Source organism: Rhinoderma darwinii, chromosome 5 (assembly GCF_050947455.1).
Source record: "Rhinoderma darwinii isolate aRhiDar2 chromosome 5, aRhiDar2.hap1, whole genome shotgun sequence".
NCBI lineage: Eukaryota > Metazoa > Chordata > Amphibia > Anura > Rhinodermatidae > Rhinoderma > Rhinoderma darwinii.
In genome coordinates this window covers 230147661-230175232 of record NC_134691.1, presented here as the reverse complement: position 1 = coordinate 230175232, position 27572 = coordinate 230147661, and the positions used below count along the sequence as shown (strand labels likewise).

The window sequence follows — 27572 nt, the reverse complement described above, 5'->3', positions numbered from 1 at the left end:
GTGTCGCCATTTTATTTAAAGGGAACGTTTTAATTGACAGTTTTAATGAAATTTTACCAGGTAGAATTTTATTGGTCAAAGCTTTTATAGACGGTATTAGATGGCAGTTTTTAAATTTTTATGGGTCCTCGGACAAGAATGAAAGAGCTAGAATGCTAGAGATTTTACCCCTTTTTTTAAACGATTCAGAGCCACTTGTTTTAGCGGGTGATTTTAATTGTATTTTAAAGGGGGAACGCCGGTTCTCTAACTCAGTAAGCAGGAATTATGACAAAACCTCCTCATTATTAAAAGATATAGTTACTGATTTTAAACTTACTGATGTTTTTAAGAAATGTAACAGCAATTTATCTGCAGAGGCCGGCGTCACCTGGAGCAATGTGAACTGTAGCTCCAGGATCGATTTTATATTCTGCTCTTATCAAGTACTGCCTTTTAAATGTGATCTTAATCCCAATGTTTTATCTGATCATAAATTATTGTATTTTAAAGTTAAAAATGATATTGGGAAAAATACTGTCAAAAAAGCCTGGAAAATGAACGTTTCCCTTTTAGATGATCCGCAAATTTTATCTGATTTTATTACCTTTTATAAGGGCTGCAGACGGGTAAGACATCCAAATATGTCCATAGTCTCATGGTGGGAGAAAATAAAAATAAAAATAAGAGATTTTTTCATAAAAATCGGAAGGAGAAAAGCAAAAGAAAAACAGGATTTTTTTGCTAATTTGAATACCCGGCTGCAGACCCAATACAAGTTCAGAGAACAGGGTATGCAGGTGGAGGAGGAGATTATGGAGATTAGGAAGGAGATCTCCCAGTGCCTGGAGCAGAGAGGTAAGGAAATTGTCTTTCGCTCAAAAATGAAACACCTCGAGGAAAATGAGACCTGCTCCAGGTACTTTTTTAAGAAAATTAACGATAAGCATACCCTGTTAGACAATGTTGATGGAGATACAAACACTGACAATATTTTAAAAAAGGTACACAGATTTTATGCGGATCTTTTTAATATAAAGCTTGTTAATGTTGATTTGATGAACGACTCATTGAAGGAGGTTGACGCTGTTTTAAATCCTGTCTCCAAAGATTTTTTATTACAGGATATTACGGAACAGGAGATTTTAGATACCATCAAGAGTTTTAAAACAGGTAAAGTCCCTGGCCCTGATGGTATACCCATAGAGTTTTATGTCACATTTTATGGAGTTTTAAAAGAGGATCTCTATTCCCTTTTTACTCAAGTTTTTAGAACAAAAGCCCTCCCGGGGTCCTGGAAGAAAGGTGAGGTGTCCCTGCTTTATAAAAAGGGGGACAAAACAGATATTAAAAACTGGAGGCCTATCACCTTACTAAACGCAGACTATAAAATAATGGCCAAGATTTGCGCGAATAGACTAAAGGCTGTTATAGAGAAAATCGTCCACTCCAACCAAGTCTGTGGGATACCTGGGAGGAGCATATGGGACAATTTAAACCTCTTAAAAGATGCTATTGGTGATACGAAGGAGAGAAAAGGCAGATTGGCGGTTTTATCCATAGATTTCGAGAAAGCCTTTGATAGAGTATCACATTTTTATCTTTTTAAGGTTTTAGAAAAGATGGGTATACCAGAAGGTTTTTTACAGTCTTTGAAGGCCTTTTATGAAAATTGTACGAGCAAGATTTTAGTAAAGGGTTTTAAGACACAGGATGTCCTTTTAAACTCCGGAGTGAAGCAGGGGTGTCCCTTGTCCCCACTACTTTTTATATGTGCGATCGAGCCTCTACTCTGCAGATTGAGGAATGACAGGCAGATATGTGGAGTCCCCCTGCCGGGCGGGGGGGGACTAGAGGCAAAAGTGGTGGGGTACATGGATGATGTCGCGGTCCTGTGCAGGGACGCCCCGTCACTGCAAAAAGCATTACAACAGATATACCAATTTTGCTGCTCCTCCGGTTTTAAAGTCAATTTTAATAAAAGTAATATTTTAAATATTGGCAATATGATTTTACAGGACATTCCAGTCCCTGTGTCGGAGTCTGTACAGATTTTAGGGGTCTCCTTCAATGAGTCAAACAATGGTTTTATCAGTTGGGACTTGGTGGCACAAAAAGTTAATAAGAAAATTTGTTTATGGAATCTTAGAAAACTGACAATGGAGGGAAAAATTTTAATCACAAAAATGGTGATTTTACCAATTTTATTATATCTAAGTATGGTTTTCCCTCCCCCTGATATTTTATTAAAAAAGATTACCAAGGCATGTTTTACATTTTTATGGAATTCTAGGATGGAGAAGCTCAGGAGAGAAAAAGTGATGTTACCAAAGCTAATGGGTGGTAAAGATTTTCCAAATATAAAAGCATTTCTTTTAATCCATTTTTTTACACTGTGTCTTAATACTGTTTTTAAGGAACACTACTGGTCTTATTTTATCCGTTTTAACACTGGCTATTTTATGAGGAGGTACGGATGGTTCTCTACGGTTTTAAGCTCGCCATATGCTTTTAACCTGCCAGACCAGTATAAGATTTTAGAAAAAATAGTGAACCTTTTTAACCTAAAAGACAAAAGAATAGAAGATGTAAAAAATAGTAAATATGTTTTAAAGGAAATAAAAGAAAATGTTTTAATAGCCCCCATTAGCAATTTTAATGAAAACAAATGCAAAATTATCTGGAGCATGGTTAATGCTAAATTCATTTTTAATTCACAGAAGGATCTGGCCTGGAGCTGCGCCCACGAGTGTCTTCCATGCCGGGCATTCCAGCATCGAAGGGGACTGACCAACTCGGCTGCGTGTCCAAGGGGAGGATGCCGCGATGACGAGACAGTCTTACATCTCTTTTGGCAATGTTATTTTTCACAACTAATATGGACAAAAATCCTCCCCTTGATGAAGAAGATAACCGGAATAAAAAGAATTACAAGTGAAGGCGTATTTTATGGATGTCTGGAGTGCCCAACAAGGACTCAGAAAATTATGGCATGGAAGATTACTAACTGCGTTAAAGCAGCTCTGTGGGCGGCCAGGAATATTCTTTTATTCAAACATGAAATTTTATCTGTGAATGATATTTTAGGAATTTGTTTTTATGAAATGCACAAATATTATCTTTTAGACAAAAAATTCTCTCCTGTTTTAAGTAGAAAATGGTTTTTTAGCGAATGGAATTCTATAATATGATGCCACCAAGTGCCCTTTTATAAATTGTATGATTTTAATCTGACAATTTGTATTTATTTTTTAACCATTGTTGTAAAATGTGAATCCCTGTAAAAATGTTGAAAAATGTTAATTTATTGTAAAACCTGAAAAATTTTAAATAAACGGTTACCCCCAAAGTTGGGGTAGTCAACTTAAAAAAAAATCTGTTCTTATCAGTTTAATATCTGATACGTCCCCTATCTGGGGACCATATATTAAATGGATTTTTCGAACAGGGAGATGGAAATAGAGCTTGCTCTGTCCACTCCACGCATTGACCTGGTATTGCAGTATTTCCAGGACCGGTGCACCCTTCCCTTATGTGTTGACTAAAATCAGATTCCAAAAGTGCTATTTGTGTTTGCTATTGTTTTTGTCTTTCTGATGGGATCTCCCCTTTTAATCCCATTATTTCAACACCTGTTGGACAATGCATTTGTACAGTCATGTGTGATAATGAGCTCATTTATTAAATGCAATTAATTAATACATTGCCACCTCTTGTTGTGTGTGTGTGTGTGTGTGTGTGTGTGTGTGTGTGTGTGTGTGTGTGTGTGTGTGTCTTCTGTGTTTCTGTGTTTCCGGCATTTCACATTGGAACAGCTCATTCACCTTCCTTGTCTTCTCTCCGCCCTCCCTTTTAGGTAAGTTAAAGAGCTGCACCTGAGCCAGCCACTGATTGATGCAGCACCACAGTCAAATAGTGGAGTGGAGTGGAGTAGGGGAACAGCAAACAGCCATTAAAGCAGCCAGCCGCCTACCCGCCACAATGGACCTACCTGTGTACACTAGATGGATGTGATGGAATGTACTGTCGTCCCTACATTTCAAGAAGAAGTAAGAATTGCAGTTGCAACAAACCCTTGCTTGCCTACAAAGAGAGCAGCAATTTGGATTTGTTACTATGTTACCTGGAAGAATAACAAACTGTGCAAGGATGGAGGTTGTAGGAGCAAAGAGAAGTTGTCTGTAAAGTTGGTGGATGCCTATTTTCCATTTTGCAGTCCCTTGTCTCCCTCTTGTGGCCTCCTGGAGGCAAGTAGCTGTGCAAAAAAAAGACAGCCTGGCGGCCGGCTGTTGCAGTGTTGCCCTCTCAGGCAACACTGAGTGACTGACTGAGCCGCACCGTCTTATATAAAGTTCAGACGGAACTTTGCACGTGTCATAGTGGAGCCCTCAGGATTCCAGAGCCAGCTTTCTGACATCATAATGGGGCCTGCCTCAGAGATAAAAGCCTGGGCCCAGGCAGTGTTGGTCAGTGCTGCTCAGCAGGCAGCACCGGACTGGATTGGATTAAAGCTGATACAAGGTGTGAAGGAACAAGGGGTGGCTGTGGGCATGCACTTGCTGCCGCTGCCAGTGTTTATCTGCATGGCAGGAGGGCATTTGGGCGTTGCCAGGAAGGCGTTTTTATGTAGATTCCTCCTCCTCTTTCAGCACTGCATTGTGGTGCAAGCAAAAGAAGCAAATCCTGTCTGGCTTCCTCTCCGGCCTTTATTCACCTCCCTCCCGCTTAGTAGCTGTAAATGTGTGTGAGCCTGCAGGGCCCCATGGAATTGCCTAGGAGTAGGCTGAATCAATCGCTGCAAGGGGTGAACAGCAGTATTAGGCAGGCTCGGTCAACGGCCGGCCCATTCGGGTTATCGCTTCTCGGCCTTTTGGCTAAGATAGTGGATCGAACTTCACTGGCTGGTGATATGGAGGCTCAGGGGATCCGAAATACCATCCGCTTCCTGGTAAAGCCAGACTGCAACCGAAGATATGAGCTTGGACCTTTCGTTCAGACCGTCCTTTTCAGGATGCTGAAACTCAGAGCGACTGACATTTTCTGCCTTCAAGACAGTGCTGCCCAAGGCTTTTTCGATGTCTCTTTTGAGACAAACGGACAATGCCTGACTGTCTTTGAAAAAAGCAAAAAGCTGCTGACTGAGCCGGAGCTGACGGATTTCCTCCTGATACCGCTGTTCCAGATGGATGAGAAGCCGATTACCCTCCACCTCTTCAACCCCTTCACGGAGCTGGCGCATGTGGTGGCCTTCCTGCAGCGATACTGTAGCAGCGTCAGAGGAGGCAACAAGCTGAGGAACGTCTTCGGGATCCCCAACGGCAAGCTTCGTTTCTGGGTGAGATTTCGTCCAGACCCTGAGGGAATCGGTGGAGTTTGTCACCCTCCTGCCTCCTTCTCCCTTGGAGGAAACAGAGGATATCTGGTCTACCCAGGCCAGCCCAAGTACTGCAGGCAGTGTCTCAACTTCGGGCACACCAAGGAGTCCTGCCCGACTGGTCGCTGCTGCCGGAACTGTGGAAGCGCGAGCCATGATGCTGGGCACTGTTCCCAACCTCGCACCTGTGACCTGTGTGGCTCCAAAGAACATTTGGTGCGAGCCTGCCCCAGAGGAATGATGACGAATCGTAGCTACGCTGATGCCGCCCGATCGGGACGAGGGCCCATCTTCCTGGAGGTCCAGCTGGCAGAGGCAGAGCCTGAGGCACCCGCAAATGAGCTACCTATGGCCCAGGCTCTGACCCTCTTGCCGCCTCTGAATTGTCCTGGCCTGGTGCCAGCTTCTACATCAGATTCTCTGAAGGACTTGCCTGCTGTTTCCCAGACGGATGCTGTTCCAGCTTCTTCTTCGTTGAGCCAGGTTACAGAGCTGCAGAAGCCGGCTGAGGTCTCCCCTGCTCCAAGGGTTGAGGCTCCCTCGCCACAGCACACCGCATCATCTGCTACAGAGATTGAAGAGTTCCTTTCTTCTTTCCAGTCCGACACAGAGGAAAGTGGCATGACCATCGTATGGGCGGATACAGAGCCGGCGGGTATGGACCTCTCTGCACCCACTACCTCTGGGTCTGTGATATCACCTACTCCCCATCAGGATCTAGATCGATCTGTTTTCTCCGTTGTGAAGGCCCGTCGCAAGCCTGGTAAGGACGGAGCAGGCCCTCCAAAGAAAAAGATGATGGACTCCATTGCCAGTCCCAACCGCTACAGTGCCTTATCCTGCTCTTCTGAAGAGGACACGGCTCTTCCGCATCACCAGGACCCGCCTCTAATTTCCCCGTCTTCCGAATTTCTGGACTCCGTTGGCGTTCAACTTCTACAGGAGGTATGTGGCTTTTCCGAAGGCCCTCCTTGACTGTTTTAGTACTTTTTAACTGTATATAGTTTATTCTAATGTTACGGGTGCTTTCCCTAAATGTCAGGGGTATTGCCTCGACAAACAGACGGGCTGCTGTTTTAGATTTTTTACGTACTCAGCCTGTGGACCTGATTTGCCTCCAGGAATGTGCTTTAAATGTTATGCCCTCTAATTTGGAGTGGCAAGCTGGGCCAGCTTACTGGGCTCCTTCAGACTTAACTAGAAATACTGGAGTCGGGGTTCTTCTCAAATCTTCTGTGATAAACTGTTTCCATCATACTGTTTTAATACCAGGTCGGCTTCAGCAACTCGACATGGACTTGTCCGGGACTCCTTTTCGATTATTTAATGTTTATGCCCCTGCAAACAAGGCTGACCGTTTAGAATTTTTTCATAATTTAAAGGTTTTCCTGCCAGGTACTTTACCAACTGTACTTGCTGGAGATTTCAATAGTATCATTGACACTAGAGGGCGCTGTGGTACTACAAATAACTGTAAACTGGACAGCACTGGAACTTTGCTAAATTCTATCTTACAGGATTTCTCCTTAAAGGACATTTGTGCTGTTCCACATCACTCTGACCCTATTTACACCTACTATGCTGATCATGGCAAGGTGAAATCACGCATTGACTTTATGTTTTGCACATCTCATTTTACAGTTATGCAATTTTCCATTGTTAATGTTGGTTTTTCTGACCATGTGGGTTTATTATGTGATGTGTCCTTACAAGGTGCCATTGTGCAAGGCAAGGGGTTTTGGAAACTCAACAACTTACTTTTAGGGGAACCCGATGTTCATAAATTGTTTGAAATGCAATTTAATGTATGGGTTTCAAAGGAAACCTCCTTCGCCTCACCTCTGTTGTGGTGGGATTGGATAAAAGTAAATGTTGCCTCCTTCTTCCAGCGTTACGGCAGAAGTTTGGCCAAGCAGCATAGAAGGCAATATACCAAACTAATCAACAACCTTGTGGTTTTGGGTAAATTACAAAGAGAAGGGATTGATGTTTATGACGAATTACAAACTGCCAAACAGGCTTTCAATGACACCCTTGCCCGACGGGGTAAAAGCATTATGTTTCGTGCTAAGGTGCAGCATATGGAGGAAAATGAGTGCTGCACCAGGTATTTCTTTAAAAAATCTGTTCGTGTTCATTCTGTGTTCAAAACTGTTTTAGATGACCAAGGCAATGAGGTGCAGGGCCCAGGTGTGGGACCTGTTATATCTAACTTTTACTCTGCATTGTATTCTAATCGTGATGCTGCTTCAAGTGAAGAAATTGATGACTATTGTTCTGTCCTTGATAAGCAGGTCCATGATACCGCTGTCCCCTCCTTAGTGGCACCTGTGAAGGAGGAAGAAGTTCTGAATACCTTAAAGTCCATGCAGAATAATAAGACCCCAGGTTTAGATGGATTATCTAAGGAATTTTATATTACCTTTTGGGACATCATCAAAATTGTTTTTGTCCAAATCATTCACTTGATTATTTCTACAGGGGAATTATCTGCTTCTATGAAGAATGGAGTGATTACTTTATTGTATAAGAAGGGTGACCGTAGGGATGTCAAAAACTGGCGCCCTATTACTTTACTCAATGTTGATTATAAGGTGGTGGCGAAAATTCTCACATCCAGACTTAGCGCTGTGTTACCAGATCTTATCGGGCCTGCTCAGACATGTGCAGTGCCTGGTAGGCGTATTCATGAAAACCTTTTGCTAGTTAGGGATATTATTCATATGTCTTTATCTAATCGTTCGCTATTAGTTCTTACTTCCATTGATCTGCAAAAAGCGTATGACACAGTTTCACATCAATTTTTATTTTCTGTTTTACGTGCTTTTGGTATCCCTGCACAGATGCTGCGAGTCATTCAAAGTATGTATTCGGAGGTTACTAGCTGTGTTCAAGTTAATGGTTCCCTAGGCGACCCTTTCACGGTTTCTTCTGGGGTGCGACAGGGGTGCCCTTTGTCGCCAGTACTTTTCATAAGTGTCATGGAAACTTTTATTCAGTCTGTTATTAAAGATAAAATAATAAAAGGTTTCTTTCTCCCAGGGTCTCAAGGTGAGGCAGTAAAATTACTGGCCTATATGGATGATGTGGTGTTGGTTAACACATCCCAAGCGGACCTGAATAGAGCAAAATTACATTTACGTATTTTCTGTAATGTGTCTGCCATGTCTGTAAACTGGGATAAATGCAAATACTCAACGTTTGCGGCTGTCACACCTGTACAAGACACACAGGTGCCCCATGACCCACAGGGACTGACTATTCTGGGGGTTCATTATGATCAGGCGTTAAAAGGTAGCCAATCCTTTCAGAAGTTGGGTGAAAGAGTAACACAGAAGCTGAACTTCTATAAGACCAGGCAAATGTCTCTTTTTGGGAAGGTGCTCATAATAAAGGCAGTCATCTTGCCCATGATTTTTTATCTCACCTGTGTTTTCACTCCCTCCAGCAGGTGGATACAGCAAATGACCAGAATATTGTGTATCTTTCTATGGGGCTCAAAAGCTGAGAAAGTTGCTCGTGTCAAATGTCTGAAATTACCCATTAACGGTGGTCTACATTTTCCTGACATTGCTTTTCTATCTCACATGCACTACTGGTTATTAATTCACAAGTTAGTACTATCTAAAAGATGGGCCGGTCACATGATCCGATATTTGGGTGGCTGGATGTTTCATAAATGGGGTTGGATACCGTTAGATAGAACCAAACCTTGGGCCTTTGTTGCGCCTCCTTTTTACTTTGCACTACAATATTTCAAGAATAAATATAATCTAGAATCCTTGGGATTATTAAGCACCAGTAAAATTCATATTCTGAAATGGTACCGGAAGGATGAAATTGTAACGAACATAGCTGACCTGTCTAGCTCTCAGGCTAAAAATGCATGGAAAATGGTCAGTGCTTTGCCAGTGTCACCCAAACAAAGGGAGGTGACATGGTTATCCTTTCATGAGGCTCTTCCAACAAAGGCGTTCTTAAAACGCAGAGATATGGCGCCATCTGAACAGTGTCCGAGGGAAAATTGCGGTGACATAGAAACCGTATTTCACTTGCTCTATGGTTGTCCCTATGCCAAACAAGTCATTACTAAGTTAAAGCGTTTGTTTTTAGAACTTACTGGCATCTCTTCTGCCTCTGTCAGCATGTTGCTTTATGGGGTAGGCCTTACAATGTCTGTGCAACACAGACTAGTGTGGATGTTCACTATTGCCCTGCGTGAAACTTTATGGGACTCACGAAATATTCTGGTTTATAAAAAAGACAAAATGTCTGTTGATGACTGTATTAAATTGTTTCTCAGTAGATTGTATTTTATGTACAAGCTTGATTGTAAACGTTCTGGGTCAGATTCTGAGGGGATCTGGAAGGTTAAGAAATGGAAACATTGGGTGTGATTATTTTGTACATTACTTGTGTGAACTGAAACGATTGTATGACACTGACATTGTTCTGATTGTATTATGATGTATATTGTACTTGTATTTTGTTTCAATTGATAAATAAAAACTTTTGTAAAAAAAAAAAAAAAAAAAATCTGTTCTTATCAGTTTAATATCTGATACGTCCCCTATCTGGGGACCATATATTAAATGGATTTTTCGAACAGGGAGATGGAAATAGAGCTTGCTCTGTCCACTCCACGCATTGACCTGGTATTGCAGTATTTCCAGGACCGGTGCACCCTTCCCTTATGTGTTGACTAAAATCAGATTCCAAAAGTGCTATTTGTGTTTGCTATTGTTTTTGTCTTTCTGATGGGATCTCCCCTTTTAATCCCATTATTTCAACACCTGTTGGACAATGCATTTGTACAGTCATGTGTGATAATGAGCTCATTTATTAAATGCAATTAATTAATACATTGCCACCTCTTGTTGTGTGTGTGTGTGTGTGTGTGTGTGTGTGTGTGTGTGTGTGTGTGTCTTCTGTGTTTCTGTGTTTCCGGCATTTCACATTGGAACAGCTCATTCACCTTCCTTGTCTTCTCTCCGCCCTCCCTTTTAGGTAAGTTAAAGAGCTGCACCTGAGCCAGCCACTGATTGATGCAGCACCACAGTCAAATAGTGGAGTGGAGTGGAGTAGGGGAACAGCAAACAGCCATTAAAGCAGCCAGCCGCCTACCCGCCACAATGGACCTACCTGTGTACACTAGATGGATGTGATGGAATGTACTGTCGTCCCTACATTTCAAGAAGAAGTAAGAATTGCAGTTGCAACAAACCCTTGCTTGCCTACAAAGAGAGCAGCAATTTGGATTTGTTACTATGTTACCTGGAAGAATAACAAACTGTGCAAGGATGGAGGTTGTAGGAGCAAAGAGAAGTTGTCTGTAAAGTTGGTGGATGCCTATTTTCCATTTTGCAGTCCCTTGTCTCCCTCTTGTGGCCTCCTGGAGGCAAGTAGCTGTGCAAAAAAAAGACAGCCTGGCGGCCGGCTGTTGCAGTGTTGCCCTCTCAGGCAACACTGAGTGACTGACTGAGCCGCACCGTCTTATATAAAGTTCAGACGGAACTTTGCACGTGTCATAGTGGAGCCCTCAGGATTCCAGAGCCAGCTTTCTGACATCATAATGGGGCCTGCCTCAGAGATAAAAGCCTGGGCCCAGGCAGTGTTGGTCAGTGCTGCTCAGCAGGCAGCACCGGACTGGATTGGATTAAAGCTGATACAAGGTGTGAAGGAACAAGGGGTGGCTGTGGGCATGCACTTGCTGCCGCTGCCAGTGTTTATCTGCATGGCAGGAGGGCATTTGGGCGTTGCCAGGAAGGCGTTTTTATGTAGATTCCTCCTCCTCTTTCAGCACTGCATTGTGGTGCAAGCAAAAGAAGCAAATCCTGTCTGGCTTCCTCTCCGGCCTTTATTCACCTCCCTCCCGCTTAGTAGCTGTAAATGTGTGTGAGCCTGCAGGGCCCCATGGAATTGCCTAGGAGTAGGCTGAATCAATCGCTGCAAGGGGTGAACAGCAGTATTAGGCAGGCTCGGTCAACGGCCGGCCCATTCGGGTTATCGCTTCTCGGCCTTTTGGCTAAGATCAAGTGTAGTATCTGTTCTTATCAGTTTAATATCTGATACGTCCCCTATCTGGGGACCATATATTAAATGGATTTTTCGAACAGGGAGATGGAAATAGAGCTTGCTCTGTCCACTCCACGCATTGACCTGGTATTGCAGTATTTCCAGGACCGGTGCACCCTTCCCTTATGTGTTGACTAAAATCAGATTCCAAAAGTGCTATTTGTGTTTGCTATTGTTTTTGTCTTTCTGATGGGATCTCCCCTTTTAATCCCATTATTTCAACACCTGTTGGACAATGCATTTGTACAGTCATGTGTGATAATGAGCTCATTTATTAAATGCAATTAATTAATACATTGCCACCTCTTGTTGTGTGTGTGTGTGTGTGTGTGTGTGTGTGTGTGTGTGTGTGTGTGTGTGTCTTCTGTGTTTCTGTGTTTCCGGCATTTCACATTGGAACAGCTCATTCACCTTCCTTGTCTTCTCTCCGCCCTCCCTTTTAGGTAAGTTAAAGAGCTGCACCTGAGCCAGCCACTGATTGATGCAGCACCACAGTCAAATAGTGGAGTGGAGTGGAGTAGGGGAACAGCAAACAGCCATTAAAGCAGCCAGCCGCCTACCCGCCACAATGGACCTACCTGTGTACACTAGATGGATGTGATGGAATGTACTGTCGTCCCTACATTTCAAGAAGAAGTAAGAATTGCAGTTGCAACAAACCCTTGCTTGCCTACAAAGAGAGCAGCAATTTGGATTTGTTACTATGTTACCTGGAAGAATAACAAACTGTGCAAGGATGGAGGTTGTAGGAGCAAAGAGAAGTTGTCTGTAAAGTTGGTGGATGCCTATTTTCCATTTTGCAGTCCCTTGTCTCCCTCTTGTGGCCTCCTGGAGGCAAGTAGCTGTGCAAAAAAAAGACAGCCTGGCGGCCGGCTGTTGCAGTGTTGCCCTCTCAGGCAACACTGAGTGACTGACTGAGCCGCACCGTCTTATATAAAGTTCAGACGGAACTTTGCACGTGTCATAGTGGAGCCCTCAGGATTCCAGAGCCAGCTTTCTGACATCATAATGGGGCCTGCCTCAGAGATAAAAGCCTGGGCCCAGGCAGTGTTGGTCAGTGCTGCTCAGCAGGCAGCACCGGACTGGATTGGATTAAAGCTGATACAAGGTGTGAAGGAACAAGGGGTGGCTGTGGGCATGCACTTGCTGCCGCTGCCAGTGTTTATCTGCATGGCAGGAGGGCATTTGGGCGTTGCCAGGAAGGCGTTTTTATGTAGATTCCTCCTCCTCTTTCAGCACTGCATTGTGGTGCAAGCAAAAGAAGCAAATCCTGTCTGGCTTCCTCTCCGGCCTTTATTCACCTCCCTCCCGCTTAGTAGCTGTAAATGTGTGTGAGCCTGCAGGGCCCCATGGAATTGCCTAGGAGTAGGCTGAATCAATCGCTGCAAGGGGTGAACAGCAGTATTAGGCAGGCTCGGTCAACGGCCGGCCCATTCGGGTTATCGCTTCTCGGCCTTTTGGCTAAGATCAAGTGTAGTATCTGTTCTTATCAGTTTAATATCTGATACGTCCCCTATCTGGGGACCATATATTAAATGGATTTTTCGAACAGGGAGATGGAAATAGAGCTTGCTCTGTCCACTCCACGCATTGACCTGGTATTGCAGTATTTCCAGGACCGGTGCACCCTTCCCTTATGTGTTGACTAAAATCAGATTCCAAAAGTGCTATTTGTGTTTGCTATTGTTTTTGTCTTTCTGATGGGATCTCCCCTTTTAATCCCATTATTTCAACACCTGTTGGACAATGCATTTGTACAGTCATGTGTGATAATGAGCTCATTTATTAAATGCAATTAATTAATACATTGCCACCTCTTGTTGTGTGTGTGTGTGTGTGTGTGTGTGTGTGTGTGTGTGTGTGTGTGTGTGTGTGTGTCTTCTGTGTTTCTGTGTTTCCGGCATTTCACATTGGAACAGCTCATTCACCTTCCTTGTCTTCTCTCCGCCCTCCCTTTTAGGTAAGTTAAAGAGCTGCACCTGAGCCAGCCACTGATTGATGCAGCACCACAGTCAAATAGTGGAGTGGAGTGGAGTAGGGGAACAGCAAACAGCCATTAAAGCAGCCAGCCGCCTACCCGCCACAATGGACCTACCTGTGTACACTAGATGGATGTGATGGAATGTACTGTCGTCCCTACATTTCAAGAAGAAGTAAGAATTGCAGTTGCAACAAACCCTTGCTTGCCTACAAAGAGAGCAGCAATTTGGATTTGTTACTATGTTACCTGGAAGAATAACAAACTGTGCAAGGATGGAGGTTGTAGGAGCAAAGAGAAGTTGTCTGTAAAGTTGGTGGATGCCTATTTTCCATTTTGCAGTCCCTTGTCTCCCTCTTGTGGCCTCCTGGAGGCAAGTAGCTGTGCAAAAAAAAGACAGCCTGGCGGCCGGCTGTTGCAGTGTTGCCCTCTCAGGCAACACTGAGTGACTGACTGAGCCGCACCGTCTTATATAAAGTTCAGACGGAACTTTGCACGTGTCATAGTGGAGCCCTCAGGATTCCAGAGCCAGCTTTCTGACATCATAATGGGGCCTGCCTCAGAGATAAAAGCCTGGGCCCAGGCAGTGTTGGTCAGTGCTGCTCAGCAGGCAGCACCGGACTGGATTGGATTAAAGCTGATACAAGGTGTGAAGGAACAAGGGGTGGCTGTGGGCATGCACTTGCTGCCGCTGCCAGTGTTTATCTGCATGGCAGGAGGGCATTTGGGCGTTGCCAGGAAGGCGTTTTTATGTAGATTCCTCCTCCTCTTTCAGCACTGCATTGTGGTGCAAGCAAAAGAAGCAAATCCTGTCTGGCTTCCTCTCCGGCCTTTATTCACCTCCCTCCCGCTTAGTAGCTGTAAATGTGTGTGAGCCTGCAGGGCCCCATGGAATTGCCTAGGAGTAGGCTGAATCAATCGCTGCAAGGGGTGAACAGCAGTATTAGGCAGGCTCGGTCAACGGCCGGCCCATTCGGGTTATCGCTTCTCGGCCTTTTGGCTAAGATCAAGTGTAGTACCTGCTCAAGCTGAGGTTAGTAATCATCCCTGCCGGTGGTACGTGGGCCATCGTAGGGGGATGACAGAACGCCGAGGTGAGGGCAGGGAACCACAACGGTCATCGCTCTGGTGTACGCATTTGGTTTAAAGGTACCATTTGTAGGTGACCAGGCGACCGCCGGATCGAGGTCAGGAGGTCGGGTAGTTTGAAAGCCCGAGTTGCTATGTGCCCCAGGGCTGGTGACCCTGGGGTGCCCTAACTCACTGGGGGTGGGATCCCACTGAGTGAAGGCACACTTGCACGCACTCTTCTTTCACACTTTTAAGCACACACCTTTATTCTCCCGGCCTTCTGGCTGGGAGATGAGGAATTTTTATATACCTGGCGGATGTCCAGGCTGTATCACAGCGCACATCCACTTATTTAATTTTGTTTTTCACTGTGTGTTTGTCACGTTTGTCACAAGGATTTTGGGATGCGGTGCCCTTTTGGGACCCTCCTGAGGTCTAGGGGGAAAATGTGTGGCCTTCTGGTTCCTTTTTCCCCTGCAACCCGGCCTCCCTTCTTCGGAGGGGAGGTGCAACTAGGATGCAGGCTCCTAGGTGGACTGGGGTGGCAGCCCAGGTAGAAGCCTAGGAGTGTGTTTGGGTCTCCCTAAGCTTCGGCGAGGGGGGACCATCGATCCTTGATCCTCTAGGCCTATGGTTTGGAGGGTCAGGGAATGGTTATGCGGGGCCTCTCTCTTTTAAGAGAAGGGCTGCGATAGACCGCATCCTTGTGCACTTTTTGTGTGGCACCTCTGCACTTTTTATGCACTTGGGTGATAGAAAGCACGGCTCGGGCTTTCAATAAAAAAAAAAAAATCTGTTCTTATCAGTTTAATATCTGATACGTCCCCTATCTGGGGACCATATATTAAATGGATTTTTCGAACAGGGAGATGGAAATAGAGCTTGCTCTGTCCACTCCACGCATTGACCTGGTATTGCAGTATTTCCAGGACCGGTGCACCCTTCCCTTATGTGTTGACTAAAATCAGATTCCAAAAGTGCTATTTGTGTTTGCTATTGTTTTTGTCTTTCTGATGGGATCTCCCCTTTTAATCCCATTATTTCAACACCTGTTGGACAATGCATTTGTACAGTCATGTGTGATAATGAGCTCATTTATTAAATGCAATTAATTAATACATTGCCACCTCTTGTTGTGTGTGTGTGTGTGTGTGTGTGTGTGTGTGTGTGTGTGTGTCTTCTGTGTTTCTGTGTTTCCGGCATTTCACATTGGAACAGCTCATTCACCTTCCTTGTCTTCTCTCCGCCCTCCCTTTTAGGTAAGTTAAAGAGCTGCACCTGAGCCAGCCACTGATTGATGCAGCACCACAGTCAAATAGTGGAGTGGAGTGGAGTAGGGGAACAGCAAACAGCCATTAAAGCAGCCAGCCGCCTACCCGCCACAATGGACCTACCTGTGTACACTAGATGGATGTGATGGAATGTACTGTCGTCCCTACATTTCAAGAAGAAGTAAGAATTGCAGTTGCAACAAACCCTTGCTTGCCTACAAAGAGAGCAGCAATTTGGATTTGTTACTATGTTACCTGGAAGAATAACAAACTGTGCAAGGATGGAGGTTGTAGGAGCAAAGAGAAGTTGTCTGTAAAGTTGGTGGATGCCTATTTTCCATTTTGCAGTCCCTTGTCTCCCTCTTGTGGCCTCCTGGAGGCAAGTAGCTGTGCAAAAAAAAGACAGCCTGGCGGCCGGCTGTTGCAGTGTTGCCCTCTCAGGCAACACTGAGTGACTGACTGAGCCGCACCGTCTTATATAAAGTTCAGACGGAACTTTGCACGTGTCATAGTGGAGCCCTCAGGATTCCAGAGCCAGCTTTCTGACATCATAATGGGGCCTGCCTCAGAGATAAAAGCCTGGGCCCAGGCAGTGTTGGTCAGTGCTGCTCAGCAGGCAGCACCGGACTGGATTGGATTAAAGCTGATACAAGGTGTGAAGGAACAAGGGGTGGCTGTGGGCATGCACTTGCTGCCGCTGCCAGTGTTTATCTGCATGGCAGGAGGGCATTTGGGCGTTGCCAGGAAGGCGTTTTTATGTAGATTCCTCCTCCTCTTTCAGCACTGCATTGTGGTGCAAGCAAAAGAAGCAAATCCTGTCTGGCTTCCTCTCCGGCCTTTATTCACCTCCCTCCCGCTTAGTAGCTGTAAATGTGTGTGAGCCTGCAGGGCCCCATGGAATTGCCTAGGAGTAGGCTGAATCAATCGCTGCAAGGGGTGAACAGCAGTATTAGGCAGGCTCGGTCAACGGCCGGCCCATTCGGGTTATCGCTTCTCGGCCTTTTGGCTAAGATCAAGTGTAGTATCTGTTCTTATCAGTTTAATATCTGATACGTCCCCTATCTGGGGACCATATATTAAATGGATTTTTCGAACAGGGAGATGGAAATAGAGCTTGCTCTGTCCACTCCACGCATTGACCTGGTATTGCAGTATTTCCAGGACCGGTGCACCCTTCCCTTATGTGTTGACTAAAATCAGATTCCAAAAGTGCTATTTGTGTTTGCTATTGTTTTTGTCTTTCTGATGGGATCTCCCCTTTTAATCCCATTATTTCAACACCTGTTGGACAATGCATTTGTACAGTCATGTGTGATAATGAGCTCATTTATTAAATGCAATTAATTAATACATTGCCACCTCTTGTTGTGTGTGTGTGTGTGTGTGTGTGTGTGTGTGTGTGTGTGTGTGTGTGTGTGTCTTCTGTGTTTCTGTGTTTCCGGCATTTCACATTGGAACAGCTCATTCACCTTCCTTGTCTTCTCTCCGCCCTCCCTTTTAGGTAAGTTAAAGAGCTGCACCTGAGCCAGCCACTGATTGATGCAGCACCACAGTCAAATAGTGGAGTGGAGTGGAGTAGGGGAACAGCAAACAGCCATTAAAGCAGCCAGCCGCCTACCCGCCACAATGGACCTACCTGTGTACACTAGATGGATGTGATGGAATGTACTGTCGTCCCTACATTTCAAGAAGAAGTAAGAATTGCAGTTGCAACAAACCCTTGCTTGCCTACAAAGAGAGCAGCAATTTGGATTTGTTACTATGTTACCTGGAAGAATAACAAACTGTGCAAGGATGGAGGTTGTAGGAGCAAAGAGAAGTTGTCTGTAAAGTTGGTGGATGCCTATTTTCCATTTTGCAGTCCCTTGTCTCCCTCTTGTGGCCTCCTGGAGGCAAGTAGCTGTGCAAAAAAAAGACAGCCTGGCGGCCGGCTGTTGCAGTGTTGCCCTCTCAGGCAACACTGAGTGACTGACTGAGCCGCACCGTCTTATATAAAGTTCAGACGGAACTTTGCACGTGTCATAGTGGAGCCCTCAGGATTCCAGAGCCAGCTTTCTGACATCATAATGGGGCCTGCCTCAGAGATAAAAGCCTGGGCCCAGGCAGTGTTGGTCAGTGCTGCTCAGCAGGCAGCACCGGACTGGATTGGATTAAAGCTGATACAAGGTGTGAAGGAACAAGGGGTGGCTGTGGGCATGCACTTGCTGCCGCTGCCAGTGTTTATCTGCATGGCAGGAGGGCATTTGGGCGTTGCCAGGAAGGCGTTTTTATGTAGATTCCTCCTCCTCTTTCAGCACTGCATTGTGGTGCAAGCAAAAGAAGCAAATCCTGTCTGGCTTCCTCTCCGGCCTTTATTCACCTCCCTCCCGCTTAGTAGCTGTAAATGTGTGTGAGCCTGCAGGGCCCCATGGAATTGCCTAGGAGTAGGCTGAATCAATCGCTGCAAGGGGTGAACAGCAGTATTAGGCAGGCTCGGTCAACGGCCGGCCCATTCGGGTTATCGCTTCTCGGCCTTTTGGCTCAGATCAGGTTTATTGCCTGGTCTGGGCCGGGGGTTCGGCCTTTCGTGGAGTCCTTTCCGACGTTTTTTGGGAGCGATCACCGTGCCGTTGGGCATTCCAGATCAAGATGGCAGCTGTGCGTAACACTATCCGTTTCGTGGTGAATGAGCAGAGGAGAGACGAAGTTGATACTGGACATATCATTGAGAACATCCTTCTGGACCTGGCTGGAGTTAAGTTGGTAGAGGTATTCTGTATCCAAGCTTTCAGCAATATTTCTACATATGATGTATCTTTTTTTGAGGCCGCCTACTGTTTAAATGTGTTTCAGTTGCTCAAGGAAAAACACATGCATGAGGCTTTGACATCCATTGAAGTGCAACCTCTTTTTTCTGCAGTGGAAAAATGCATAACAATCCATATGTATAACCCATTTTTGGATAGAAGGCTGGTCAGGGCTTTTTTAGCTCATTACTGTACCCATGTTAGAGGAGGTGTGGAGCAGAAGAATCTATGGGGAGTCTTTAATGGTGATATCAAGTACTGGGTCAGGCTGAAACCTGACTCCAGCTGTATTGGAGGAGTGATGAATCCTCCTGCTAATTTTTCTATTGGTGGTAATAAGGGATATCTTTATTACCAAGATATGCCATGCTTTTGTAGATCATGTTTTGCCTACGGGCATACCAAAGATGCATGTAAAGGCAAAGTTTGCAGAAATTGCAAGGAAACAGGACATGAGGCTAGTGCGTGTATTTCCCCATCCAGGTGTGATATTTGTGGTTTGCCTGGTCATACATGTAGAAAATGTCCAAAGGTGTTTCCCTTTTTAGGGCAAGAGAGAAGAACATGGGGCAGACAGGTGAGAACAACAAGTTCCCTTGCTACCACTTCTGATGTAATTCCAGAGCCAGCTGGCAGTGTTTCTGTGGCTGCTTCTCAGGACCCTGGGAAAGCTGGATTAGGAGAGGTTCTAACTTCACATATTAACAGCATGGAGTTGGGTGTGGTCCCTCCTGCAGAGCCGATTGTTGAGGAAACGCCTGTTGTTATGCCTATGGAAGGTGAAGACACAGCGCCACCTATTGGATGTGCTTCCCCTGGAAATGGTGCAAGTATGCAAATTTTGTCCTTTTCTAGCCCAGAGTCAAAAATGGACGACTCAGCTAAAGTGGAGTGGTCAATATCGGAGGAGGATGAGAAGGAGGCCAGGATGCCTAGTGCCACTAGTGCGGAAATCTTCCATAAAGTGGTCTCAAAAAGGGGCAAGTCTGGAAAGGCAGTGAAAAGACTGAAGATAGGTTTATTGGAAGATTCTGCCCATTCAAACCCTTTTTCATTGCTGGACAGTGACTCTAGTTCTAGCCCTAAGTCATCTGAGGTGGCCTCAGAAGTACCCAGCTCTCCTGGGGAAGGTTTCCTCAGTGAAGTTAATGTGGCAAATCTGGAAAGAGCGATGTATTTCCCTGGGACGTGATATGTTCTGGTTATTTCATGGCTTTACATTGCACTAACCATACTATGCCCGCATGTCTTTGAGATTAAAGATTGTCTCTCAAAATGTACGGGTGTTCTCCTCTGCTCACAAGCGTGCTGCAGTCCTGGACTTTTTGGCCTCTAAGGGCAGTGATATTGTTTGCGTACAAGAATGTGGTTTGTCAAAAATGCCTAGTAAAGAAGAATGGAAGTTTGGGGAAGCAATTTGGTCTTTTTCTTCCACAAATAGGAATGATGGAATTGGTATCCTCTTTAAAAATAATGAGTTTGTCATCAAACAGACTCAAATTATTCAGGAAGGAAGATGTGTCTGCGTGTTACTATCCTATAAGGGGTGGCAGTTTAGGCTAATTAATATCTATGGCCATGCTGTGAAAACTGATAGGTTGGCACTTTTTGATACTTTAAAATTTTTTCTACATGGTAAAGTTCCTGTAATTATTGTTGGTGACATTAACTGTATCCTGGAGAAGCAGGCCCGAGCTGGATCCACAGAGTCTAATGTGGACGCTACCGGAGTTTTGTGGAATAAAATTTTGCAGGACTTTGCTTTGCAGGACGCTGTCACCAGGAAACCAGGTCCATTTACCTATCATGCCGATGACGGAAGAACGGATTCTCGTCTGGACTTTTTCTTTTTTTCTACTTCAGCAATGAAATGTGTCGATTATGCGCAGGAGAGAGTGTGGTTTTCAGATCACGAGTGTTTGTTGGGGGTTTTTGTTATAAATAATTTCTTTTATGGTAGAGGGGTATGGAAGATGAATGTTAGTTTTCTGAGTGATGAAAGGGTAAAAACTAGGTTTGGGAAAAAATATGGGTTTTGGGTTAGGAAGAAAAGTTCTTTCTCTAATGTGTGTGAATGGTGGGTATGGGTGAAAAAAAAGATTGGTGGGTTTTTTAGACAGATAGGGTATAGAAGAGCAAGAAGGAAAAGATTAGAATATTCACGCTTTAATATGCGGATGACGTTCCTTCAACAATGTAAAAATTTGGGTATGGATGTAAGACACGATTTGGAAAAAACAAAAAAAGATATTAAGGAGTGGTTCCGAGAGAAAGGGAAAGAAATAATATTTAGGTCTAAGGTGGAGGTTAGAGAAAATCACGAGAAATGCACTAGATTTTTCTTTAAAAAAATGTGTGGTGGAAAAAGTGGAATGAATGTGTTATTGGATAAGGATGATAAAGAGGTGTTTGGTAAGGATGTGATTGATGTGGTGTCTGATTTTTATAAACAACTGTATGATGTGAAGAAGTGTGATTTGGGTGATGATGATGAGTTTTTGGATATTGTGTGTAATTTTGTTCCTGAAAGTGAATGTTTGCCTTTGCTTGGTGAGATTATGGATGGTGAAGTAAAGGATGTGGTGGGAAATATGGCTAAAAATAAGTCTCCAGGGATCGATGGAATACCAGCTGATTTCTATGGGAAATATTGGGATATAATTGGGAAGGATGTTATTGATGTTATGAGAGTGTTGTTTTCTGGGACGAATATGTGTGATGTGATGAAGAAGGGTATGGTAGTTCTGTTGCATAAAAAAGGAGATAAGAGACGGTTAGAAAACTGGCGACCAATTACTTTGTTGAATACGGATTATAAAATTTTTGCCAAGCTGATTGCGAATCGTATGAGAGATGTGATTGGGTGTGTAATTGATGAGGATCAGGTATGTGCGGTACCGAAAAGGAAATTGCATGAGAATGTGGCGTTGGTGCGGGACATGCTTGAGGATTGTAAGGCTCGGAATAAGAAGGTGATTGTGTGTGCGTTAGATTTTGAGAAAGCGTTTGATCGTGTGGCGCATGTGTTTTTGTTTAAAGTGTTAGAGAGAATGGGTTTTCCGGTTCAGTTTGTGAGTTTGTTGAAAAATTTATATGCGAATGCAAAGAGTTGTGTGCAGGTGAATGGGTTTTTTTCAGAATCATTTAGTATTATGTCTGGTGTGCGACAGGGTTGTCCGTTGTCTCCCATCCTATTTATTTGTGCGATTGAACCATTGTTGCAAATGATTAGAAATGATAAGGTTGTGAAAGGTTTGGTGGTGCCAGGGTGTGATGGAAAGCGTGTGAAAGCTTTGGGATATATGGATGATATTTGTGTATTGTGTGATTCAGTGTATGATATGTCCAGAGTGAAGTTGATTGTAAATATGTTTTGTATTGCGTCTGCTTTTAAAATAAATTGGGGTAAGAGCAAATTTAAAATTTTTTTCAGCAATGAGCGGGTGAGTGATTCTGATATGGAACAGGTGAATGGTGTGAAAATTTTGGGTATTGTGTTTGATGATGAGCTGAAAGGGAAAGAAAGTTGGGATCAGTTGGGTGGTAGGATTGTGCGAAAGTTGGAAATGTGGAGAATGAGGGATCTTTCTTTTTCGGGGAAGGTTTTAATAGTCAAAAGCATTATTCTTCCTATGATTTTATATGTTGCTCTGGTTTTTCCTCCTGCTGTTGCTATGTTAAAAAAAGTGAATAGAGTTTTGTTCCTTTTTTTATGGGGGAGCGGGATTGAGAAGGCAAGGAGAGAAATTCTAATGAAAAGTAGACGTAATGGAGGCCTTGATTTCCCAAATTTGGAGATTTTCATTGGAATTAATTGTGTACGTTTTTTTGTAGAGCTTTTATTTAAGGAAACCAAGGCTTCCAGAATGTCTAAGTATCTAGCTGGAACGGTGATTCAGCGTCTAAGGTGGGAAAAACGTAATTTATGTAAACCAATTGCTTTTCAGTGCACAGGGTGGTATTTGTATGTTGAAAAATTTATTAAAAAGTTCCAGCTAGAGGATGTAAGAATGGAGAGATTTTTGAGTGAAAAGAATGTTGTGAGAAGTATGTGTATGAATAATGTGATGTGTTCTGTAAATGGTTTGAATTCGATGGAGTCTAGGTCTGTGTGGAAGAAGATTGTTACGTATGATGTGTCAAATAAGCAGAAAGATTTGTTATGGATGTCGGTACATGGAGTGTTGCCTGTAAGGAGTGTTCAGAAAAGAAGAGGTTTGGTTGCTTCTGAAAGGTGTCCGAGAGAAGGTTGTGGGGATGATGAGGATGTGAGTCATGTGTTTTGGTCGTGTAAGCATGCAAAGGATGTTTGGAAAAAGTTGAGTGGGTTGTGTGAAGAATTGACTGGTTTGAAGGTTTTGACGTATGAAATTGTCTTGTTTGGTTTGTGTAGTTTGGGTAGCGAAAAGGATAGAGTGTTGTGGATTTTCTTGACTTGTGTGAAAGAGGTATTGTGGAATACACGGAATTTGAATGTGTATAAAAGAGACGTTTTTGAGATTGAGGATGTGGTTAGTATGGTATTGGCTAAGTTGTATTTTTATTATAAATGGGATCTAGAAAAAGGTATGGATGCGGAAGGGATATGGCGAATGTTAAAATGGAGGTATTTAGTTTGAGGAATTTTGTTTGACTTATCTTGTATTTGATGGAAAAATAAAATAATGAACCAGAGTGATGAGATTTTTTGAAAAATAGAGAGGTGGTTTGAACAACTACAGTTCTCGGTTTTATTCAAAAAACCTGAATGGTTTAATAAAAAAAAAAAAAAAAAAAAAAAAATCTGTTCTTATCAGTTTAATATCTGATACGTCCCCTATCTGGGGACCATATATTAAATGGATTTTTCGAACAGGGAGATGGAAATAGAGCTTGCTCTGTCCACTCCACGCATTGACCTGGTATTGCAGTATTTCCAGGACCGGTGCACCCTTCCCTTATGTGTTGACTAAAATCAGATTCCAAAAGTGCTATTTGTGTTTGCTATTGTTTTTGTCTTTCTGATGGGATCTCCCCTTTTAATCCCATTATTTCAACACCTGTTGGACAATGCATTTGTACAGTCATGTGTGATAATGAGCTCATTTATTAAATGCAATTAATTAATACATTGCCACCTCTTGTTGTGTGTGTGTGTGTGTGTGTGTGTGTGTGTGTGTGTGTGTGTGTGTCTTCTGTGTTTCTGTGTTTCCGGCATTTCACATTGGAACAGCTCATTCACCTTCCTTGTCTTCTCTCCGCCCTCCCTTTTAGGTAAGTTAAAGAGCTGCACCTGAGCCAGCCACTGATTGATGCAGCACCACAGTCAAATAGTGGAGTGGAGTGGAGTAGGGGAACAGCAAACAGCCATTAAAGCAGCCAGCCGCCTACCCGCCACAATGGACCTACCTGTGTACACTAGATGGATGTGATGGAATGTACTGTCGTCCCTACATTTCAAGAAGAAGTAAGAATTGCAGTTGCAACAAACCCTTGCTTGCCTACAAAGAGAGCAGCAATTTGGATTTGTTACTATGTTACCTGGAAGAATAACAAACTGTGCAAGGATGGAGGTTGTAGGAGCAAAGAGAAGTTGTCTGTAAAGTTGGTGGATGCCTATTTTCCATTTTGCAGTCCCTTGTCTCCCTCTTGTGGCCTCCTGGAGGCAAGTAGCTGTGCAAAAAAAAGACAGCCTGGCGGCCGGCTGTTGCAGTGTTGCCCTCTCAGGCAACACTGAGTGACTGACTGAGCCGCACCGTCTTATATAAAGTTCAGACGGAACTTTGCACGTGTCATAGTGGAGCCCTCAGGATTCCAGAGCCAGCTTTCTGACATCATAATGGGGCCTGCCTCAGAGATAAAAGCCTGGGCCCAGGCAGTGTTGGTCAGTGCTGCTCAGCAGGCAGCACCGGACTGGATTGGATTAAAGCTGATACAAGGTGTGAAGGAACAAGGGGTGGCTGTGGGCATGCACTTGCTGCCGCTGCCAGTGTTTATCTGCATGGCAGGAGGGCATTTGGGCGTTGCCAGGAAGGCGTTTTTATGTAGATTCCTCCTCCTCTTTCAGCACTGCATTGTGGTGCAAGCAAAAGAAGCAAATCCTGTCTGGCTTCCTCTCCGGCCTTTATTCACCTCCCTCCCGCTTAGTAGCTGTAAATGTGTGTGAGCCTGCAGGGCCCCATGGAATTGCCTAGGAGTAGGCTGAATCAATCGCTGCAAGGGGTGAACAGCAGTATTAGGCAGGCTCGGTCAACGGCCGGCCCATTCGGGTTATCGCTTCTCGGCCTTTTGGCTAAGATCAAGTGTAGTATCTGTTCTTATCAGTTTAATATCTGATACGTCCCCTATCTGGGGACCATATATTAAATGGATTTTTCGAACAGGGAGATGGAAATAGAGCTTGCTCTGTCCACTCCACGCATTGACCTGGTATTGCAGTATTTCCAGGACCGGTGCACCCTTCCCTTATGTGTTGACTAAAATCAGATTCCAAAAGTGCTATTTGTGTTTGCTATTGTTTTTGTCTTTCTGATGGGATCTCCCCTTTTAATCCCATTATTTCAACACCTGTTGGACAATGCATTTGTACAGTCATGTGTGATAATGAGCTCATTTATTAAATGCAATTAATTAATACATTGCCACCTCTTGTTGTGTGTGTGTGTGTGTGTGTGTGTGTGTGTGTGTGTGTGTGTGTGTGTGTGTCTTCTGTGTTTCTGTGTTTCCGGCATTTCACATTGGAACAGCTCATTCACCTTCCTTGTCTTCTCTCCGCCCTCCCTTTTAGGTAAGTTAAAGAGCTGCACCTGAGCCAGCCACTGATTGATGCAGCACCACAGTCAAATAGTGGAGTGGAGTGGAGTAGGGGAACAGCAAACAGCCATTAAAGCAGCCAGCCGCCTACCCGCCACAATGGACCTACCTGTGTACACTAGATGGATGTGATGGAATGTACTGTCGTCCCTACATTTCAAGAAGAAGTAAGAATTGCAGTTGCAACAAACCCTTGCTTGCCTACAAAGAGAGCAGCAATTTGGATTTGTTACTATGTTACCTGGAAGAATAACAAACTGTGCAAGGATGGAGGTTGTAGGAGCAAAGAGAAGTTGTCTGTAAAGTTGGTGGATGCCTATTTTCCATTTTGCAGTCCCTTGTCTCCCTCTTGTGGCCTCCTGGAGGCAAGTAGCTGTGCAAAAAAAAGACAGCCTGGCGGCCGGCTGTTGCAGTGTTGCCCTCTCAGGCAACACTGAGTGACTGACTGAGCCGCACCGTCTTATATAAAGTTCAGACGGAACTTTGCACGTGTCATAGTGGAGCCCTCAGGATTCCAGAGCCAGCTTTCTGACATCATAATGGGGCCTGCCTCAGAGATAAAAGCCTGGGCCCAGGCAGTGTTGGTCAGTGCTGCTCAGCAGGCAGCACCGGACTGGATTGGATTAAAGCTGATACAAGGTGTGAAGGAACAAGGGGTGGCTGTGGGCATGCACTTGCTGCCGCTGCCAGTGTTTATCTGCATGGCAGGAGGGCATTTGGGCGTTGCCAGGAAGGCGTTTTTATGTAGATTCCTCCTCCTCTTTCAGCACTGCATTGTGGTGCAAGCAAAAGAAGCAAATCCTGTCTGGCTTCCTCTCCGGCCTTTATTCACCTCCCTCCCGCTTAGTAGCTGTAAATGTGTGTGAGCCTGCAGGGCCCCATGGAATTGCCTAGGAGTAGGCTGAATCAATCGCTGCAAGGGGTGAACAGCAGTATTAGGCAGGCTCGGTCAACGGCCGGCCCATTCGGGTTATCGCTTCTCGGCCTTTTGGCTAAGCTCAAGTGGTTTAGCTGGGAGGTCCGTCTGAGTGTTCGCCCTTGGCCTTGTGGCATCGCTGGTCCGCCAGCTTAAGCCACCTGCTGCTTTAGGGGGTGATCCAGGAGACAGGGAAGGCGATCGGAGGACGAGGACGAGGAGGATTATGGCTGGACCGCCTAATGCACCAAATACAGTTCGGCTGTTTATCGCAGAGGAGAAGAGGACGTCGTATGGAATTTTGCATGTGCAACAGAAGGTGTTGGAAGGAATTCTGGGAATGGCACACGAATCGATCTTCTGTCTTCAGTCCTTTCCCCAGCAAGGATTCTTTGATGCAAGTTTTTCCACCGTGAGTGAAATGAGGACCTGCTACCTCCGGAGTCAGGAGAACCTTTCCCATCCAGAGCTGCAGGGAATTGATTTTGTCCCTTGTGAGACTAAGAAAAAGAGGATCCCGGTGGTAATCCACATGTACAATCCTTTTGTTGAGGATGAGGAGATCCAGGCATTTTTGGGTCGTTATTGTGCCTATGTCTCTGGTGTGGAGAAAAGGAAGAACATTCTTGGGACTTTTAATGGTATGAGGAGGGTTTGGGTGGAGCTGCGTCCAGACCCAAATGGGCATGATGGTCTGTGCCACCCTCCCCAGAATTTTGCTATTGGGAACAACAGAGGTTTCCTTCACTACCCTGGCCAGCCGGATTTTTGTAGGGTGTGCTACGCCTTTGGCCACACCCGGGAGAATTGTACCACTGGACAGGTATGCAGAAACTGTTACAAGCCTGGACATGAGACTGCCAATTGCGAGGAGGCACGTAAGTGTCACTTCTGCGGATCTGTGGAACACCTGGCCAGGCGGTGCCCTAAGGTGTATGGAGAGGTACAGAGGTCCTATGCCGGGGTCGTGAGAGGTGAGATTGCTGCCTCCGGTCCAACAGCGCCGCCTGTGATGGAGCCGGAGGTTCATGAGGCGGCTGTTGTGGAGGATGTTCCTGTTGCGGTGATGACGGAAGCTGTTGCAGTTCCGGACCTGTTGGTCGCTGAAGGGGAGGAGGCTCAAGCTCCATCTGAGTCCTCTGGAGATCCGGGGGAGATGCAGGTTGATAAATCCTCTCTGAAGCGCAAGGAACCAGAGAGCGTAGTTTCAACGCCATTGAGTGAGCGCATTGAGGAATTTTCCAGTCCGGGTGGGGGAGGGGGAGATTCATCGGCTGCGGTGGATTCTGACTCTTCTACCTCTTCTTTTGGGGCTGGCTACCTTGAGAGC

The 27572-nt window shown here is 44.8% G+C and overlaps 5 non-coding genes and 4 pseudogenes across 5 annotated transcripts; all 9 read left to right on the top strand.

Moving 5' to 3' along the window:
• Positions 1-3338: 3338 nt before the first annotated feature.
• Positions 3339-3507, top strand: LOC142654211 (U2 spliceosomal RNA; annotated as a pseudogene).
• Positions 3508-9858: 6351 nt separating this feature from the next.
• Positions 9859-10042, top strand: LOC142653915 (U2 spliceosomal RNA). The gene has a single exon (XR_012848764.1). It is a non-coding gene; the product is annotated as a U2 spliceosomal RNA (small nuclear RNA).
• A 1316-nt stretch (positions 10043-11358) lies between these two features.
• Positions 11359-11549, top strand: LOC142653580 (U2 spliceosomal RNA). Its single transcript, XR_012848508.1, has one exon. It is a non-coding gene; the product is annotated as a U2 spliceosomal RNA (small nuclear RNA).
• Positions 11550-12869: 1320 nt separating this feature from the next.
• LOC142653579 (U2 spliceosomal RNA) lies at positions 12870-13060 on the top strand. Its single transcript, XR_012848507.1, has one exon. It is a non-coding gene; the product is annotated as a U2 spliceosomal RNA (small nuclear RNA).
• A 1326-nt stretch (positions 13061-14386) lies between these two features.
• On the top strand, positions 14387-14456 carry LOC142654733 (U2 spliceosomal RNA; annotated as a pseudogene).
• A 786-nt stretch (positions 14457-15242) lies between these two features.
• On the top strand, positions 15243-15422 carry LOC142654229 (U2 spliceosomal RNA; annotated as a pseudogene).
• A 1312-nt stretch (positions 15423-16734) lies between these two features.
• LOC142653578 (U2 spliceosomal RNA) lies at positions 16735-16925 on the top strand. Its single transcript, XR_012848506.1, has one exon. It is a non-coding gene; the product is annotated as a U2 spliceosomal RNA (small nuclear RNA).
• A 6332-nt stretch (positions 16926-23257) lies between these two features.
• LOC142654164 (U2 spliceosomal RNA) lies at positions 23258-23469 on the top strand (annotated as a pseudogene).
• Positions 23470-24785: 1316 nt separating this feature from the next.
• LOC142653577 (U2 spliceosomal RNA) lies at positions 24786-24976 on the top strand. Its single transcript, XR_012848505.1, has one exon. It is a non-coding gene; the product is annotated as a U2 spliceosomal RNA (small nuclear RNA).
• Positions 24977-27572: the final 2596 nt, after the last annotated feature.